Raw genomic sequence first — 20,267 nt, 5'->3', positions numbered from 1 at the left:
GAGAGAGAGAGAGAGAGAGAGAGAGAGAGAGAGAGAGAGAGAGAGAGCAGAAAAGCATTGACAAGCACTAAAAAGTATGGAATGGGCAGGGATATTTTGGTTGCTTTTAATGAAATATTAATAAACAATCCTTATTTAGGCTTGCAATTAGGTTAATTTAGTTTCCCTATGAAGAAATAATTTCATATTTAATCCCACAACAGCTCTACAATCCATCATCCCCAAACCATACCTTCATTTTCATATTTTTTACAATTTGGGTTTTAGATTCCTTTATTTTCTTTGTGAATTTTAATTTTGTTACTTATATTTCTGTTCTATTTTTTTCTATAAATAAAAATTAACCATCAAAATTGGGAGAAAAAAGAAATTAAAACAAAAATAGTATAAAATTTACATGGTCAAGCAAACTAATTCTCAATTTGGCCATTTCTAAAAATATGCATCTCATTCGGCATGAGTCCATCACTTATCTATTAGGAGGCAGACAGCATAATTCATCGTGAGTTCTTTGGAAGAGTGGTTGGTTATTTCACTGTTAAGAAATCTTAAGCCTTTGAAATGTATTTATCTTCACAATGTTTTTGCTATATACATTAATTTCCTGGTTATAACCTTTTCTGTCTTTCTGTTGTAAACAATGTTCCCTCTTGCTGATAATCAGTGACTAAGTGATAATAACTCCCAGTTATAAGGCACTAATAATTTTGAAGAAAAACTTTTTCTATACATTATCTCATTCAATAATTATGATTGCCCTGGGTACACAGTATTACCATAATCATTACTACTACCTTTAAATGAGGAAAAATTTTCAGAAAAGGTATTTTCCAGTGCTTATACTATTCAAAAGAGCTGTGAGACATGGGATCTGAACTCAGGTCTTCTTAATTCTATGTCCAGCATGTTATCAGATATAAAAAGCTCTTCTCTTTAATCAGTTTTTACGTGAGGTTGATTCTAATTCAAGTGTGTGTGCGCGTGTATACACACACATATACACACAAATATATGTAATATATATACCTACACACATATAAACTTATATATGTACATATCATTTACACATAAATCTTTGTATATTATTAATTCATATATAATTTATAATATATAAAGAATTATATATCATATTTTTATATATATGCTTCCCTCCCTACTCTCATTGATAGAAACTTAGCTTCCTCCCTCAGGACCTCTCACCCACATAATTCTATAGTTTTCCTTTAAAAATGAAAATCTCAATTCTGTTTGCCCTCTAGTCTATCCTCCACACTCCTATCAAAATGGTCTTCTTAATGCATAGACCATTCTCCTTCTACAAAACTTTCAATGACATCCTAATGAATAAATAAAGAAATCAAAACTTAGTTTTGAATTCAAGGCTATCCACAATTTGGCCTATTCTAGCATTAGGGTCATCTATCACTCCCTTTCTCTTTCCCTTTGCCCCTACAACCAATTATCCTAATCCATGTATTTCCCAAGTTGTCCCAACAGTGTTCTTTAAATCATGTTGTTCCTTTTGCTTCAACACTTTCTCCCTGTGCCAATTTGTCAAAAATCTGCCCTCCCTTCCTGGCACTGTTCAGAGTCTACCTCCTCTGAAGTCTTCTGGAACTTCTTTGTCTCCTCAAATTGAAGTAATCTTTCCTTTCTCTAATTCTTAGTAGCACTTTTTCCAGTGTTATCTTATAGAGTGCTCTTTTATTTTACTCTCTTACTTAACACTCACTTCCTCTTTTACTTACCTGGTTTATTATTATTTTCTCTTTATCATATTTACAAACAGCATTCCTCACTAAAAAAAAAAACTATGAGTTAGTGAAATATTAGAATCTCTATTTCATGGATGAGGAAACTGATAATTAGAAAGTAGTTAAAGGACAAATACAAGATCACCTACCTAGCACATGTCACAGTCAGAATTGTAAGCAGTTTTTTTGATTCCAGTTCCTATGTTATTCCCACTATGTTAATATATAAAAGTTTGCTAATTCACATTATAATTAAACTGCTACATAATTGTGTGGCAAAGAAAAAGTTGCTATACTAATATATTGATTTTGATACTGCTGCTACTGCTATCCTCTTCATGATGTCCCAAAGAAGTCTGACAAGCAATATCCCACAAAAACCCTTGAAATGAACATGGGCTCCAAATCATGTATACTTTAGTTTCTCAATAGCATTTGTACAGAGCATAATATGCATTTGAATGGAGACACATAGATTTAGTCATCAGTATACATACCTTAAAGATACCCTACTCATGTTTGAATCTAGTATTTAATAAGCAGAAATAGTCTAGATTGCACATAAGGGAATTTCATAGGGCTTTTAATGGCCACACATTTTTTTAAACATCAATTTTCTAACATTGCTATAAGGTCATAGAATACCACAATCTCTAAAGAATTAAAGTTGAAGACCATTCAAGGGACAATATAAGAGGTGATTTAAGTAGGGATATATAAGTAGAAGATGCCATACAGTTAAGCAAGAACTATAAAAGGGAAGAAGTAAAAAGGATGCCATGTGAGATATGTAAGATGGGGGAAAAATAGAGCTTAGTCCACTTTGGTGAGAGAAAGAAATCATAGATGGACAGTCCCAGTGTTCCAATGGTCGTCACTCAAAGTCAAGAGTTCTAGAGGAAGACCTCTAGCATGCTGGGTAGACACCCTGTCAAGAATTTATGAGAAGACATGAATAAGAGTCACAAATATAAATTAACAAACATACCTACAATAGACTGTATTAATAATGGCTAGCATTTAGATTGCAAGCAATTTATGGACATTAACTCATTCTAATTTCACAAAAACTCGAGTAGCAGGTAATATTATTATAACCAATTTACAGATAATCAAGGATTGAGGTTAAATGATTTCCCAAATGTTATTCAGCTTGTAAGTGTCCAAGGTAGGGTTTAAATTGAGGTATTCTTGCCTCCAGGTCCCACATTCTATCCATTGTCCACCAACCTGCCTAGCTATTAAACCTATCTCTGAAAGGAATATGCATGATAATAAGGTAATGGGCTTGTAACTTGAAGGTGACCTTGGTGGAAGGTTAGAGAATAGTAGTTGTGGCTTTGGTTGAATGTATGGATAAATAGAAGTCAGATGTTTGTGATTTATGTATGACTTTAACTTTCTTTTCCTTGAAAGCAATCCTGACATTGTTTGACTTAGTGATGCTTGTGAATGTTGAAAAAGCAAAGTTGGAGGCTATTATTTAGACAATTCTACAATTACAAGAAGGGACATAATTTTATTATTTCACAATCAATCAACAAGCATTTTTGCACCAGGCATTATGGTAGGTTCTTGAGTTATAAAATACATCAAGAACAACAACAACAACAACAAATAAACACTCACAGACCTCAAGCAACTTGCATTCCATGTGGAGAAATTACATGTCAACATATAAATAAGGCACAATGCATATATAAGGCAAATATAAGGCAATTCCAGGGAGGGAGGAAGAAGTAGCAGAAGGGAGGATCAGGAAAGGCCACATGTATGAAATATTTGAAATGAGCTTTAAAGGAAGTTAAGTATTCTAAGAGAGACAGTTAGATGGCTCAGTGGATAAGAATGCTGTACCTAGAGACAGGAAGACCTGAGTTCAAATCTAGCCTTTGTTACTTACTAGCTATGTGACCCTGGGTGGATCACTTAACCTGTGTTTGCCTTAGTTCACTGGAGAAGAAAATGGAAAATCACTCCAGTATCTTTCCCAAGAAAACCCCATGGATAGTATTAGTGCTATATGGTCCATGGGATAAAAAATTGTGGGACATGACTGAACAACAACAAAGCAATTATAAGAGGCAGAAGTGAGATGACAGAGCATTCTAGACATGAGGTTGACTACGACAAGGCATAGAGATGTTAGATGGAATGGTGTGTAGGGGGAACAATGAATAGGCCAGTTTGATTAGACCATAGAGCGCATGAAAGGGAGTAATGTGTAAAAAGTAGATTGGTGTAAGATTGATTCTCTTCAAATGTCAAGCAGAGGAATTTGTATTTGATTCTACAGGAAATAGAAAGACATTTAAGCTTCATAAACAGGGAAATGACATAGCTTGACTTATTCTTCAGCAATATCACATTGGCAACTCTGGAGTAGGAAGGGAGAAAAAGAGGGAATAAGCATTTATTAAGCAACTAATATGCACCAGGAACTTTACTAAGAACCTTACAAATGCTGTTTCCTTTGATTTTCACAACCCTGGGAAGCAGGTGTTATAGTTTCCATTTTACAGTTGAGGAAATTGAAGCAGCCAGAGGTTAAATGACTTATGTAGGGTCAAACAGCTAGTAAATATTTAAGGACAGTTTTGAACTCAGGTAGTGGTAATAGAGGGAAGAAGAGATAAAAATTTAGAAACTATAAGTGTACAGGGAAGCAACAATGACACATCATGTCAGCTATATGAATAAAGGAAAATGGGAAAGAAGTCAAAAATGTGTATTGGGGGTATATTTCTGTATTTCACATGTGTGAACTTGAGCAACTGACTTAAGCTTCAGGGCTCTCAGCTTTCTCATCTGTAAAATAAAGTGACTTAATAGTTGGTAATATTTACTAATAATACTAAAACTAATAATACTAAATAGTGACTTCTAATTTCACTTCCAACTTCAAACCTATGATCCTGTGATCTCAAAATCGAAAAAGATGTGGCAAGTGATTGGATGTTTTTCTTTTTTGTGCTTCTTTTTTGAAGCAATTCAAATAATTGTTTAGGGACTGAATCTATTATTTCTTTGATCTAAGGAAACACTTCTACTGGTGCAGTTCAGCACTCTCTGCAACTTAGAGTCAGAGTTGCCTACAAATCTTGCAATTTAAGGAGCTTGCTCAGTGTCACACAGTCCGTATGTATAAGAGATAAGATTGGATCATAGGTCTTCCTAGCTTTGAGGCTAGCTGTCTATCCACTACACAATGCTGTCTCTGTTTAATTCAAATAAAAAATGGTTAAAAGTATATAGTAATTATGAAAATTATTCTAGAATAGAGGTTAAAATACTTGTCTCTAAACCACACATTCAAATGTTTCTCAACCAAATCTGAGATTATGAAGCTGATTTGGGAAGCAACAAATAGGTTGTCTCAATGTGAATTTTCTACTTTCTGGTTTAAGGATGTGATTATTAACTACAGCACTAATCAGGTGCACGTGTTAGAAGAATTTTATTTATTGTTTTTACTTCTTCAGTAACCCAACCCAAGATCTGCTTATTTACATTCATTTTAGACTTTTCAATTATCAAACTTTTCAAATGATTTGATTTATATATAATTTGATGGAATCAGCTATACTGGTTTATTCCTCCCCCCATGGCTCCACTCATTTGTAATGAATATGCTCCAGTGATGAAAATGAAATTGCAAGGTAAATAAATAATTTCTATCAATCAATGAATACATTATTAAAAGCATGTGCCATGTTGATAGATAGAATGACATAGCTTTTAGAAAAAAAGATGTCTCTTTTGGAGATATACCAATAGACATTAAAAAAGGAAGACAGAAAAAAATGTTTTGGAGCTGTTTGATCAGGAATGCTAAACTTGCATGTTATGCAGTGGGCAGTAAGTGAAAAAGAGCAAAAGCTATGTCGAACGGTTCTAAATTAATGTAGCCTTCAAGGATGGGGACAGCAGTGTAATAAAAATTGCCTTCTTGCCCTCCAACCTGCTTTGAATGATTTAGAAAGCAGTTAGCAAAATATATTTCTAATGCATTCCTATTCCAAACTGGCAAGAGTAATACGAAAAAATAGAAGATAATTCAAACTATTCCCTTTATTAATTCCTTATAGTATTTTTGCTGTCTGGTTTCTTGCACAGCATTTAAACTGAGTGCTATACATCAAAATAAGAATGCTTTACAGATTTCTTCTAGTTCTATTATAATGTCAGGAATAGATTAATCAAATGCCTACTCCAAATAAAGTTACTTTAAAAAAAATTAATTCAAAGCTTGTATATGAGGTGCAATGTGATGAAATTTCACATAGAAGCAAAAAAAGTTCTTTAATGTTAATTTTTTAAAATATGATATATTAAATATTTTCAACAAAAAGGAATCAGAGCATAAAGGTGGGAATTAGAAAAAAAACTGTAAATTAAGAAGTATTTATTAGGGCTTTACTATATACCAATCATTGTGCTAAGCACTGGGAGAAAATGAAAAGGAATCATTAGTAACTTGGTTGCTAAGTGCTTCCTGTGTTCATGACATGATTCATCTTGCTGAATTCTAGCTGCTTTGGGGGAGTATTCAGAGGGGAGTGAACTGGAGCCTAAAGCGCAAGCTCCTTGAATGGCACTCAAGAACAATGTGGCAGGATTGGAGAAAAGGCCATGTGTGAAAATATGGGAAGATTTCTCTAATTTCCATTAACTTTTGCCCTCAAGGGTAACAGGACATCTATGAAACTGGCTGGATCATAAGTCCAGCCCGAGTAAGAAATGTTGGGAGAAATGCAAAGTCACATTTCTACTAGCCCTGTATATACTTCTGTTCATCCCTCTGGTGATGTGCAAAGTCCCCAACAATTCCTATTTCTAGGGCAATGTCTCTGGTAGTTTTGTCTAAAAGGGAAATTCTTCAACAGTTTTTTTGGGGGGTTAGGGAGGTAGGCTGCTATTATTGCTATTATTATTGAGATAATAATATGCTATTATTTTTAAGAAGACCTCAATCCTACATGCCACCCTTCTGTTGAATTTTTTCCAATGGACAACCAGTGTTCACATTTCTAGAGAAGCTGAATCATAATAATCTTGACATTCTTGCTACAAATAAAACCATAAGAAAGAAGAGAGTTACAACTAAATGAAAGCATAGCTCCTAGTAATCCTTGGAGATGCAAAGAAATGAGTTGGCAGAGTGTGTTTTATCTCATGCCCAAAGGCAACAAATAACATTATATCATGGAATATCTTGTCATCACATATTACAGTAGAAGTGATAAGGATATGAAAAAAAAGAATATCATGAAAATAATTTTAGCTTATGCACCAACACTGATTACAAAAAATGAAGTAGTACAGACATTTTATGCAAACCTTATGACAGTCCAAAATAAATCAATGTTTAATCTGATATTGGGAAATTAATGTAAAGGTGAGAATAGTTGAGGAATGAGGGAAATGAATGTAAAAGTATGGATCAGGAAAAAGAAAGGAGGTCAAAGATTAGTGGATTATATATAATATTCATGTTGCTAAATGTTGCACACTTTCTTCTAGAAAAGAATTGGTTGGGGCAGCTAGATGTCCCAGTGGATAGAGCACAGGCCCTGGAGTCAGGGGGACCTGAGTTCAAATCCAATCTTAGACCAGACAATTGACACTTACTAGCTGCATGACCCTGGACAAGTCAGTTAACCCCAATTACCTTGCAAAGAAAAAAAAAGAATTGGTAAAGTGCTAGATATATTGATGATCAAATAAAATCATAAATAGTGGAGTTAATTTGACTATAATAGACAGGAAGATATTTTTTCCTGAAATGTCATTTTTCCCTGAATCAACTGTTTATGTAGTCACATTATCACTGTTCAGAGGTAAGATCAGAATTAGGGGGGAAAAGCAACCAAGAAAATTAATGGGAAAAAAGATATGACACATAATGGAAGCAACTTAAACATTAGGTAATTTTTAAAATGTATAACACTAAATGGTTTTTAAGCAAGATTCTAAAGATTGTAGTCCTGTGAAAATTCCAATAAGCAGAATTTTATAAACTAGTCAAAAACATTACATTTTATGAGTTAAAAAGGAAATGTTTAAGACTTACCTTAGAAAAAAAAGAAGAAAAAAAAAAAGAAAAAGGGGCAGCTAGGTGGCAAAGTGGATAGAGCACTGGCCCTGGATTCAGGAGGACCTGAGTTCAAATCCGACCTCAGACACATAACATTTACTAGCTGTGTGACTCTGGGCAAGTCACTTAGCCCCATTGCCTAACCAAAAAAAAAAAAGAAAAGATTTACCTTAGGTCTTTCCATCCTTAATATGTATTTTGTTCTCAGTTTTCTGTTGTACAATTAAAATCAAGGTTATTGTAATGCTGAATAAAAATAAATTAAATATTTCCCCATCAGTTGTATACCTTTCTTGTACAGGTATATACTAGTTAACCAACCTCTTTTACATAGAATTGATCTATCTCTTTATCACCTATTCCTCATGTTCCTTTGTCTGAAAGAAAAATAAAATTTCCACTGAGGATGCAGCTTTTTTTTTTTTTTGTTACCATTTTTTCCCAAGTAAAATATCAGGGAAATAATGTGGTTTCTTTATTAATTCTTTCCATTCTGAAAGTCAAAGATGATTGGAACAACCAGGCCAAAAAATGCTGGACTTTAGGAAGCTGTGCTTTTAGCAATAATTTACTATCTTATCAAAACCCTCTTATGAACATACAAATAGATACAGATCATCATCTGCCTGAAGAGATTTATACTACATCTCAATTACAAGGAAAAAAAAAATAGGTTCAATGAGCTAAGGTATAAATAGCTGTTTAGTAGTTAAAAACATTAATATAAAATTTCAAATGGTTGTAACTCATTCAATCTAGTAAATATATTCTGTTTCTCTTGTATGTAATTTAGTTTTTTTCTCTTTATTGGATCTCCAAGTTCTAATTTGTCTAGTAATTCAGGAACCTCTCCTAGCCTTTATCTTGTTTCCTCCTAATACACTTAAAAAAAAGGAAAGAAAAAAAATGAGACAAGAGTAGGCTGAATGAGAAGTCTGTACTAAAGTCATTTTGGGAGGATGGAATTGACAGAAGGAGTACTCAAAGGATATCCAGGGAGGGTGTGATTGGCTGCAAAGACAACCAGCTTAGAGATTAGACCAAAAAAGCCATAAAATGTTTGCACCTAACTTTTTAAGGACTCTTCTGTAGAAATATTGATAAGAATGACAATAAAATATTCTTATTATACTGGAATAAAAGGAGAACCAGGAGGCAGAGATAATACAGTGTTTCACCCAGTCAGGAAACAACAAGACTTGACAAGATAATATAATTCAGTAAATCAAATAAGATGAAATTTAATCAGGTCAAATCGAAAGTCCTCCAATCAGGTTCAAAACTATCTATACATGTACAGTATGGGGAAGCATGTCTAGAAAACACATCAGAAGAAAAAAAACTAGAGGTTTTAGTAAAATTAGTTCAATATGAGTCAATGGTTTCACTTCATAATCAGAAAGGACAATAAGATCTGTTTATATTAATAGAAGGAGAACAAATACCATCCTAGTTCTGTATTTTGCTATTTTTATATTTCATCTACACCATAATGTTTATAACTAGGTACACATTTTATACAAAGATATTGACTAGATGAAGCACATCCAGAGGAGAAGGAAGGTGGCAATAGGCCTTTATATAGCCCTACTATGAGGCAGGCACTGTACTAAGCACTTTACAAATATTATTTCATTTGACCTCATTATGAGGAAAGAAAACAGGATTTAGGAGGGAAAGAAAGGAGGGAATAACCCTTTATTATATGCTTACTATGTGCCAGGCATTGCACTAAGTGTTTTATGAATATCTCACTTGATGAACTGGGATCATTTAATGATGGCAGGATTGGCCATTTTTTCCATACAAGGACCATTTGGAGGAGATGGAGATATTTAGTTTGGAGAGATTTAGCAGTGGGGTGGGAGTGATACTCTTCTAGTATTTGAAGACCTGGATTGTGGGAAAATAATTAGTCTTGTTCTTTTTTATCCCAGAGAACAAAAATAAGAGCAGTGGGAGGAGAGGGCATAGATGCAGAGTTTCAATCCATAGAGGGAAGAAAATTTTCTTGTAGGTTTCTCCAAAATTGAGAATGGAATAATCAAGTGAAAAGGCAGTGGGGTCTTCACCAACAGAATACTTCAAGTAGAGGCTGAATGATGACTTAAAATCAAGAATGCCTTTTCTTAATCTCTGAGACTATGCACTTCTGAAAATATGTTTCTCTTTCTGTAATACTTCAATTTCAATTTTCTTCAAAATGGATAGATGAAAATCAAAAGCATATGAAAATAAAATGTATATATCCTTCATGTTATTTGTATCTTTGGAATTTTCTTTTCTTTTAACAAAAATGGATGTGACACATTAAACACATGTGTAGCAACTCCATTTACAATAAAAAAAAATGTTGCAGCTATGGGCCATTTCTTACTGACTAACTACTTTGCATCATGATAAATACAAGTATATACACAAGATCAATCCATTTCATTTTTGGAACATCAATCATTTTACAAAACTGATTACATTTTCTAGAAAGAAAATACCAGATACATCTGATTCTAAGGACAGTTTTTAACTTCTACCAAAGCAGGTGGTATATTCCAAAACTGAGCAGTCAAAATACAAATTCTTTAAACCCCTAGTGGTAAGAACAAGTTCACTGCTATAACCATCTAATTCTTCAAGTCAGTGCTGTCACCCTGGTAAGTAAAATGCTGCCAGCTGCTCTATTTCACAGCTAGGGAAAATGGCTGCACAGAAAGTTAAGTTGAATTAATGCATATAGAACCTAATAAATTATTTTATGTATGTTGAAGCATGTTTGGTTAAATATAACAAAAAGGACATGATTTTAAAGTCTCATTTGTAATAAATCATTTAGATTATATTCCAAGCACAAATAAACAATAGTTAACCAATGGAAACTAACATGAATAAAGGTAAAAGTAACTTAAATGGATCTACTTAGTTATATGTCAATAGCTCAATCTAACATGAAGACAGCCCTGGGTTTTTCAAAGTTAGGCTGACAGAATGGATCCTTTGCCAGGTTAACCAAGGTGGCAAGGCTTCAAGAACTATTTGGGTGAGGGACAGTGTCTTTGGAGATGCTCATTACTAGTTTGCCATATTAGTATTACTATTGTTGTTGTTGTTGTTGTTAAATCACTTGTATCAACTGAAAAAGACAATCAACCAGGGCACATAGGACTACCAGTCCACAATGTTTGAGAGATGATTCATACCAAAGAAATCACAGAGCTTTGACAGTAATCATGGCTATCTGAATGACACAATAAATTCTATATTCTGGTGGTAATTGTACATGTAGAATTTATTTGGGTGAAATTGTAAATAGGTAGAGAAAGTGTTTCGGTTAGTAGAAACAGTGATAGTTTTTGAAACAACAGAACTAGATTAAGACCTTATGTCAAACAGTTGCTAGCTTGTGACTATGGTGTAGTCATTATTTTTTTTTTTCATTCAGAGTCTTAGTTCTCTCATTTGTAAAATAAGGCTTATACTTACATTACTTACTTCTAAGGGTAATGGTGAGAATGATAACTTAAAATCATTAAGCACTATATAAATTCAAATTTTAATTGCTGAGAGAGTAGCTGCTATCTTGTTGGTCAATAGGAGGGTAATTCTTAAGAATAGTAAAATGCTATTTTAAAATTATTTAGCTATTTCTTTCTTTCTAGTTTTCAGCATTCTCTTTTATAAGATTTTGAGTTCTAAATTTTCCCCTTCCCTTTCCTTCTCCCTACCCAAAATGGCATTCAATCTAATATGAGCTATGCGTGTACAATCATATTAAACATATATGCATATAAGTAATGTTGTGAAAAAAGAAGAATGAGAACAAAAGGGAAAAACCACAAGAAAGAAAAAAAAGAGAGAAAGAAAATAGTATGCTTTGATCTACATTCAGACTCCATAATTCTTTCTCTGGATGAGAATATCATTTTTCATCACTAGTCTTTTGGAATTCCCTTAGATCATTGTATTGTTGTGAAATGCTAAGTCTATCAAAGTTGGTCATTGTACAATGTTGTTGTTGCTATATACAGTGTTCTCCTGGTTCTGCTCATTTCACTCAACATTAGTTCATGCAAGTCTTTCCAGGTTTTTCTGAAATCTGCCTGCTCATCATTTTTTATGGAACAATAGTATTCCATTACATTCATATACCACAACTTGTTCAGCCATTCCCCAATTGATGGGCATCCTCTCAATTTCTAATTCTTTGCCACCACAAAAAGAGCTGCTATAAGTATTTTTGTACATGTGGGTCCTTTTCCTTTTTTTTAATGATCTCTTTGGGATGCAGTCCCCCTAGTGGTATTGCTGGATCAAAGGGTATGCACAGTTTTACAGCCCTTTGAGAATAGTTCCAAATTGCTCTCCAGAATGGTTGGATCAGTTCACAATTCTACCAACAATGCATTTGTGTTCCAATTTTCCCACATCTTCTCCAACATTTATCATTTTCCTATTTTGTCATGTTAGCCAATCTGATAGATGCGATGTGGTGAGTTATTTTAATTTGCATTTCTCTAATCAATAGTGATTTAGAGCATTTTTTCATTTGACTATAGATCACCTTAATTTTTTCATCTGAAAACTACCTATTCATATCCTTTGACCATTTATCAATTAGGGAATGACCTGTGAGGAAAATTTTATTTTCTTCTAATAGTGTCCAGGGATACAAACAAGGATTAGTGGAAACAGAGTTCTCTCCTAGAGAAAAAAGTAATCTATTCTGATCAGCTGATTATTAGCAGTAAACACAGATTTGTATACCTAGGTTGAAAAAGTTGAATTTCCCCAGTTAGAAAAGACTACTGAGTTCCCTCAAACTATGTTTTCAACTAGAAAGAATAAAATGAATGGCAGAATACAGGGTTCATTCATGGAACATCTACTAGCCAAATTTGGTGGAAGTATAAGTTATGTGTAGGAAGATGGTGGGAAAAAAAAGAATGGAAGGATACATTAAAAACAGATTGTATAGGACTTTGATAGGTAGAGAGCTCTCTGTTTCATATAAATGCATGTTGGGCCATTGAAAGTTTTGAGGAGGGGAGTGGTATAGTTACAGCAATGTTTTTGAAAAAGATACTCTGGAACCAATGTATAGTATAAATTTTAGATGAAAAATAAGAGATAAAATGTAAGTACTGAGACCATTCTGTTAAAAAGTGGTTATTATAGTTCCTGAAGGAAACAGTGTTTCTTGTCATAGTCAATGTAGTCAAGATCCAAAAGAATCTTTAAAAGTTATAATATTGGAAAACATCAGTTAAGATAAAAAATAATAGTAATGTACTCTTTGTGTCAAAGGCTTGCTTCTGACATAAGGGTCCTTGGTTATTTGGATTTTGTTACAAATGCCTCCTAATTTCCTCTGGTTCATTTGTTCTTGAGAAGATAATCCTGGGAACTTCAATGTCTGAATTGCTTTGCCTCCTAATAGAAGTAACCTGGTGTTGTTAAGTCATTTCAGTTATGTCTAATTCTTTGTGACCCTCTATTTGGACCTTTCTTGGCAAAGACACTAGAGTGGTTTGCCATTTCCTTCTCCAACTCATTTTACAGATGAGGAAACTGAGACAAACAGGGTTAAGTGACTTGCCTAGAGTCCTGCAGGTAGTAAATACCTGTGGCTGTATTTGAATCAGGTCTTCCTGATGTCAGGTCCTGCACCCTACCCACTATGCCACCTAGCTTCCAAATGAAACTTGGAATGTCAATATTTATGATTTCCCTAAATGCTGCCCATCTTCTTCCATACAACTTTAAAGTAAATCAAGTACCAAACATGAACTTTACATAACAAAGTGTGAAAAATTCTTCCCTGAGTGCAGAGGGAATCAAAAGCCCCCTGTTCCAGTTATATTCAGTCTTAATCCACATGGCTATAGATCCCCTATAACTGCTGACTTTTTTCCCCACTGAGAACTCATAACTATGACATCATTCTTCCAATTACCTTTTTGATAGTGATGCTAGACTAAACTGCAAGATAAATGGAAATAGTAAAGCATATGACCAAACGACTTAGGAGATCTTTGTGAACAAGAAGATAATATGTAGTTAAGATGAAAATACTGCAAGTGAATGTTATCTGAATAGTATATCCCAATAGTCATGATTAGTGGATCAATAGCAACATGGATAAAAATATCTATTGTCAAACCACTGGGTTTTTGGCTCAGATGAAGGTATAGAAAATACTTATCAAATATAATAATTGGGAAAAATAACAAATATATGTGATAACAATCAGTATTCAAAAAAAACATTTCAATGTACTAGAGAGATGCACCAAACCACAAAAGATGAAGTTCAATTCACTAAAATTCAACAAATATTTATTGATGGGCTACCATGTGGAGAGTACTATAATGCATATCAAGGAAGAAATATAGATAAATAAAATATAGTTACTCCCCTAAAAAAGCTTACAGTCTGAGGCAGTTTATCCAATTTACTAGGGATAACTGAAAAGCCATGTATTTAAAAAAAATAACAAATTGTATTAATCCAGCTTAGAACAAGTTTTATTTAAATCTATCCATATGAAGAAAACCTGGATTTTTTAGACAGAAAGCACACTGAACTTGGTTAAAAACTTAGTTTAAATTCTTACCTCTAATGCTTAGTAGTTATATAAACATGATTAAGTCCTTTAATATCTCTGAAATTTAAACTCTTCATCTAACAAGTTGGAATAATAATAACTATTTGAGTGTATACTGCCTATAGCTGTTTTAAGTGAAAATGTCATATTTTGGTGAAGTGTCCAGAGAACCTAAAAAATGTTATCAGAGGATCTTAAACATTCTCAAATCATGGTGCCCTTTGTGAGTTAGTATTTTTTTTCATTGCTCCCCTAGGGCAGAAAAAATACCTAATAATTCCATTTATTAAGTAGTTAACACCAACTGATTTAATGAGTATTTGTGTGCTAAAAACTTATTTTTTTAATTCACATAAATTGAAAGAAAATGTAGCTTTTTTAAAAAAATTCCTAAACAACCTCAATTATTTAGTAATGGAATAAGAATATCTGTTGGTACAACTTCTCAAACCTGTTCCCAATTCTGCATTGATTTCCTTGTAATACTTTCTTTTTTTATTTCAGGGATTGTTTAAAACCCAAGCTTTCCATGATATGATATAATAAAAAAAGAAAATGTGACTTGCTTGGATGAAAATATAAGTAAATAAAAACATGTATCAAATATTCAAGACCTTCACCTAGGCATGTAGAATGCTTTAATGTTAAAAATTAAACTAATAAGCTCATAGTTTGTTTAGTGTTCAAAATTTTTAAATATTGCTGTGTTTCCCTTAAAAAATTTAGGCAGTCCTCTGAGTTCACTGTGGGATTCCAGGGTGCCTTGACACACAGTTGGTGAAACAAGTTATTATATAAATATCAGCCATAGTTATCAACATTGGATGAAATATGAAAAAGAATGCTGAATAAATGCAAAAAATGCAAACTTGTTCTGTGTAAATATAATTATGGTATTTGGGGCAAGAATAATGCAATGGAGTGGGTAAATCATTAGACTGGGTGTAAAGAATAACTGTTTCCATGGGGAAGTGATTGGAAACCACATCATGTGAAGAACAGTTGAAAGAATGGGAAATAAATAGTGTAGAAAATTAAAAAAAATCTTAGAAGGGTGTGGCATCTGGCTTTAAATCTTTGAAATATTGTTACATGGAAAAGAGAGTAAACTTAGTCCATTTCCTCCAAGAGCAGAAAGCAAGGGCCAGTGGTTAGAATCTATCCAGGAGTAGATTTTTGTTCATTAAAGGAAGACTCTTCTAGTGCTTGGTACTGTCCAACAATGAAATGGACTAAAATGAAACGTAGTAAGCTTCTTGTCACTGGACATAGAGATCCAGAGGTTAGATGATCATTCTTCAAGAATGTTGTACAAGGGTGAGAGTTTAGGCTGTAGAGCCTCAAAGGTCCCTTCTGATGCTAAGCATTTAATAGAGGTCTGAGTAGGTCAAACACATAGTCATTATTTTAAAAGTCTTTAAAGCTAGCACAGAACTGTGTAGGACAGAGATGGAGTAAATAGGGCTAAACCAGTAACTGGCTTACTAATTGCCATTGTCCATCCTATTCTAAGCTTAAGAATGAGGATGGGGATTCCTTTTCACTTACTGGTGGAGACACTTCAAAGTGAAAACCACTGCAACATAATTCATTTCTGGCTTCCTTATTAATAAGTAGTACTATCAGGAGGGCACCACTTCCTAGTATTCTCTTCTGGGTCTCTTCCCCCTGAATCTCATTACTCATTGGGAGTAGATAAGTTATCTACTCCCAACCAGGAACAAAGGTCTACATAGGTCTATGCCCCCAAGTAATTGAATATTATAGCACCACTACCTTTTGCTAATTGAATTTGCACACCTGCTAAAACGTAAGAAAATTAAACTTATTAAACATAAAAACTCTTGAACAAGAAAGTAATTATTTAAAAATAAACAAAATAAATTTAGAACACAATGAAAGAAGGCAGATTATTACTCTAAGTATGAGACAGAGTTCCACTTTTTCCACTATTGCCATTCACATTTAGCTTGCATTTCTAATGGTTCCTCTAGAACCACCACAGGCTTGCCAAGGCCTGAAATAGATGGCTCAAAATTAAGGTGTCCTGCAAGCTAATAAACACATGTATCCTCATTTCTTTTGATATTCAACACTAGTGGTATACTTATTACCAATAAACACTATAGTTATGTTTAAGAAATGTGGTCCTATATATCCATTCCTTGAGATCTAGAATTTTACTAGCTCAATGAAATTGAAGAAAAACTTGCCTTTAAAATCTAGCATATTCTCTTTCATCAGAGTTTAAGTATCTACAACTAAAATGAATGAACTACTGTGGGTTTAAACCTAGGCCAACTTGAATAAGGGGTCAATATTCCAAATATTGAAACAGCTCTTTGTGTGTGTGTGTGTGTGTGTGTGTGATCTAATGGAATTCCTCAAATAAATCAAACTATGATTCCCAGGAATCTTTATTCTCAAATATAAGATTATAAAATGCCATTGAAAATGTCAAACCATGCAACAAAGACTATTCTCCCTTTCTGGAAAAAAAAATTCTCAAACTTTTCAATTTACAGGAAATTCAAATTACAGGAATCTATTTAGGAAAAGAAATTTTTAAAAACTAATTGAACATGTGTTTAAATTTAGAGTAATTAAAATTATTACATTAAAATTGAGATTTTTATATAAAATGACTGGATTCCTATGAATTCAAAATATTGGGAATCACAAAAAATAAGAGTTAATGGTCAAATAGAATAATCAATAAAATATTAATATTTCTCAACTTCATACTTTTCCATTTTATCTTTTCATGCTAACATTTTGAGTTATTTTTGCATTTATAACCCATATGGTATATGTATGATAAAGTTTTTGGCAGGCTACAGTCTCCTTAATAGCTCACACTTTAATCTCTCCCAACTGGTGATTCTGATCTTCCTGTTTAGTATGAACTCCAGTCCTTTGATTCCTCCCTAATCTCCCAGGCCATTATTCCTTTTCTCAATTCATTTGATTCCCCATCCAGCCTAGTTGCTATGTTCAAACATTTCTACAATGCTATCATTTTCACCCTAGAATTCCTTACCTATTTGACTTTCTGTGATTCCTGCCATCCAAATCTCCAGTCCTGGAGAACCCTTATAATCTGCTTTTCTGTACTTGCCCTCCCCTGCTGTCAGATGTTGCCAGAGGAAGTCATGAAAAAGATGATTTGATTTACTTCCAATTTGTGCTATTCTGACCTCAGATGGACCCTTACTGCTACTCAGAAATATTTTGTCCAAATGTCCTCTTATATTAAACCATTTTATTCTCTCCTCTTTCTTCTCTGAGGGAGAAGTGTTTCTTTTTCTCAACAAGTCTATACTATTTTCTAGTCCACAAATCTGCATCTTATCACAATGACAACATGAGAGACTTTGCCAAATGTTTTGCTGAAATTTCAGCAAACAGTATCTATAGCAATTCCATGATATATCTTCTAATCTGGTGACCCTGTCTGAAAAGGAAAAGAGGTTAAAATGGTAAGTCCTCTTGATAAATCTTGTTCTTTGGGATCATTGTTTTCTTTGTCATGTAATATAACAATACATTTTAGTATTCTTTTGAAAATCAAAGTACAAATCAGCTTCCTATACTTTGTATAATCCATTTTCTTCTCATTTTTTAATTAGAACATTTGTGCTTCAGATCAGTGATACCTCTCTTATTAAAGAAAAATACTCAAATAATTAAAAAACAAACATATTATGTGTCTACCATGTACCAGGTGCTATTTTTGTTCTGAGTATACAAAGTTAAAAACAAAGCAGTCCCAGACTTCAAGGATTTCAACTTTTATTAGCAGAAGCAATACACACACACACACACACACACACACACACAGAGTTGTAATAAATACAGAATATATACCACATAATTTGGATGTGATATATAGGATGTGCAGTGTACATGAGCAACTGAAGTGACTAGGCTAGGCCTAATATATTGGGTAAAACTTGAGCTAAACTTTGGATAAAGTCAGAACCAAGGCAGAGATAAGGAAGTGCATTCTGAATGTGAGATGGGGCTGGGATACAGCAACATCATATGAAAAGGAACAAAGATTAGAAATGGAATGTCATGTACAGAAGAAGGCACAGCACTTAGTCTTGTGTGGCTGTAATGTAGAGTACATAAAAACTTAATAGAACAGATAACAACATAATATAATGCAGTACAATATATTACAACACAATATAATATAAAATAAACTCATTAATAATAGATTCTAAAGAGCTTTAAATACTAAAGAATTTATTTTTTTTCTAGAAAAAAAGAGAAAAGAATTGGAATTCCTTGATTAAGGGAATGGTGATGTAACCAGACCTGTGCTTGAGCAATATTACTTAGGCAGCTTCATGGAGTATGGTTTGGAGATGGAGAGAGATTAAATACAGGAAAAGCAAGAGTACTGGTAAGAGGTAATGAGGACCTGAATGACTAAGGGAAATGTTTAACTGGACAATTATAAGAGGTATAATGGATAGAATTGATAAGATTTGACAATTCATTCGATAAGGAGATGTGAAGGAAGGGAAAGAATAAAAGATAACTCAAAAGTTGTAAACCTGGGCATTTAGAACAATGATAAGAGCAATAGAAAACTTAAGAAGGAAGAGTTTGGACATGAAGTGTTCTATTTCAGATTTGTTGAATTCAAGACATTCAATTGGAAATATCCAAAAGACAATTGGCAATATAAAACTGAAAATCAAGAGAGAAACTAGTGTTGTTTTATAAATCATTTGTTTAGCATGGTGCTATTACACACAAGTACTTAGTAATTACTTTTTTCATTAATTCATTCATTAATTTGTTATTCTTTTATTCATATATAGTTCTTGGAGTTGTATGAATAGAGATGGTATTTGAACCCACGGAAGTTGAAGCCGTGGTATCACAAATATTGAAGAGAGAGAATAGAAATGAGTCCTAGGTAGACACAAGATATAAGAACACATAGGAGATGCATGATGGATGATGAGCATGAATAATGATCCAGCAGATGATACTAAGAAGAAGCAGACAGGTAGCAGTAGACTCAAGGAAAAAAAAAAAGCAATGTCTTCCTAAAACCTGAGAGTGTTTCCATTACCCCTACCTTTTCTCAAACATTGCGTCTATCGGGGGAAAATGGCCAATGGCATCAAATACTGTAAAGAACTATATAAAGGTACTGAGAAAAATGTCATCATATTTGGTCTTTCAAAAACTACTTGTAAGATTGGAGAGGGAAGTTTTAGTTGAATAATGAAGTCAAAAGCTTTGACTGAGAAAAGTATTTTTTTTATTTTACTCCTAGGATTTCGGTTATGAAAAAAAGAGAAATATAAAATAATAGCTTGGGGCAGAGGAGGTAATGATCAGTTATATGGTGGGGCTTTGTTTTGTTTTTAGGATAAGAGTGATCTAGGATCATTTCTCAGAAACAAGGACAAATGGAGATTAAAATAAGAAAGGGAAGAGTGATGATTGAAAGAGAAGTTCCCAGAGGAGATGGGAAGTAAACAAAAAATCAAGATTTGAATTAGAGTATTTTTGATACTTGCATTGAGAAGGGATGACTTGTTGACTGAGACCTGAACAGAAAAGGCTAGAACAGGAGAATAATAATATTCATAATCTTTTCTAAGATTACTGGTAATGTATCATTGGTCTCATCCTTTTGAGTACTTTTTAATGTAGTCATTGGTATCTTACTTTTATCAAGAGAATTTAGGGGCTTTCTTACTTTATTCATCTTCACTGTCAATTGATCATTACTTTATTTTGATCTTGGTTGCTCCAACTCAAGGATACTTCTGCTTAGCAAAGAAAAGGA

Source organism: Vombatus ursinus, unplaced genomic scaffold (genome assembly GCF_900497805.2).
Source record: "Vombatus ursinus unplaced genomic scaffold, bare-nosed wombat genome assembly UNPS02014942.1, whole genome shotgun sequence".
In the NCBI taxonomy this organism is placed as follows: Eukaryota; Metazoa; Chordata; class Mammalia; order Diprotodontia; family Vombatidae; genus Vombatus; species Vombatus ursinus.
The sequence above is the reverse complement of the archived record's forward strand: the minus strand, read 5'-3'. Positions refer to the sequence as shown.